Source organism: Onychostoma macrolepis, chromosome 19, assembly GCF_012432095.1.
Source record: "Onychostoma macrolepis isolate SWU-2019 chromosome 19, ASM1243209v1, whole genome shotgun sequence".
Classification (NCBI taxonomy): Eukaryota; Metazoa; Chordata; class Actinopteri; order Cypriniformes; family Cyprinidae; genus Onychostoma; species Onychostoma macrolepis.
The window spans coordinates 31976091-31977844 of NC_081173.1; positions in this window are offsets into that span (position 1 = coordinate 31976091).

Consider the following 1754-nt stretch of genomic DNA (forward strand, 5'->3'; position numbering starts at 1 on the left):
TTATGTCTATTTATTTATTATTTTATTTATTTATTTTCACCATATGGGGTCAGATATAAGATTTATTTGCTCAAAATTTGTGGTACGATCAGAATGCTGCTGGAACACATTCGTCGGCTCATGTGTCAGTTTCTCAGGGTTATAAACTACACAAAAGACAAAAAACACAACACAAGCATCCTAGCAACACAAATGAATGAACACAGAAACACTGAATCACAGTTCTGATTCATTATGGTGACCATATGCCCCCTTTTTTTTCCCCCCGGACATGTTTCTAAATTGCCTAAATGTCAGATTTTGCCTTTGTTTTCTCCTGATTGTCTCTCTTCAGTCCTCTTTTATTATATGCACATGTATTTGCATGCAGTGTTGCCAACTAATTTTCAGAGAAAGTTGCAAAAGGAAGGTCAATTTGTTGCTAAATGATGTCGTTATGTCATTGCGCGATGACATCATTGTGTAATTACGGCGCAAAATTGTGTCACAACATCAAATCTCAGCAAAAGTATATATGTTGTATATGTGACCCTGCAGCACAAGAGCAGTCATAAGCAGCACAGGTACATTTGTAGCAACAGCCAACAATACATTGTGTGGGTCTCAACAATTATGCTTTAAGCAGTGTATTAGTTAGTTAGTGTGCTACACTCTTAAGAAAAGTCTGTAAAAATAGGGCACAATCTACTATGTTAATATGAAAGAATTTTCCTTATTGTTTTTTTTTTTTACCTGCATTTTAAATTAAGCATTGTGTTTTCAGGTTATAGGGTTACAATGGATAATGGATAATGATCCAAGTATCTTTTCCATGTTTCTTACAGCGTACTAACTGATCAACAATCACAGGTACAAGCTACTAACAAAGTGTATCATAAATGAACAATTATTCAATTATTATTATTATTAAATTTAACAATTGCAAATAGCATCTAACTCAATTCGCGTGATGTGTGTGCTGCTAGGCAGCTTTGGTTTCCTCTTTTCGTATAATTTGGATGGAAAATATGTGCCTTTTTATTGTCTGAGTCACTAATCAAAAGTTGCTAAAAGTTGCCAAAATTTTTATTTGTTGCTAGGAAGAAAAGGTCGCTAGGGTTGTCTGAAAAGTTGCTAAATTTAGCAACAAAATAGCTAAATTGGCAACACTGCATGGCTTTGGCAGTTCTCTGTAGATCCCGCCTACTCGCGCCACGATTGGTCGATTTTATGCAGCGTCCGCACGCTATTGGTCAAACCAGCTTTCAGTCATTAACTTCAAAAAATTATGAAAACAGTAGGTAAACAAAGACAAAACCTGGACATTTTATGCAATTTAGAAACCCTGGCTGGAAAAAAAAACATAGATGGATAATGATATTGAATAATTATTGAATGAGCAGCTGTAGCCTGCCTGTTTTTGTTCACAAATATTTCACGAGGTGCTTCTTTTCTCTGGATTCATGATGAAGTTGTGAAGAGTTTGCTGCCATCTGATGGAGCTCAAAGATGAAACACTTATTCATATTTTCTGTTCATAAACTCTGCTAAATAATTCAGGAGAGTTTAGGAAGACAGATATCAGACCAACCTGTCCTGAAATAAATAAATAAAAGCAAATATATGTGTAGTATATATTTAGATATATTTGAGATTTTCTGTAAGACGTGAATGAAACACTTGAAATGACACTTAAATAAATAAATAAATCAGAGGGATTTTACGCCACGGGATTTTTTTATTTTTCCCGTAATTACCGGACACTGACTCATGAG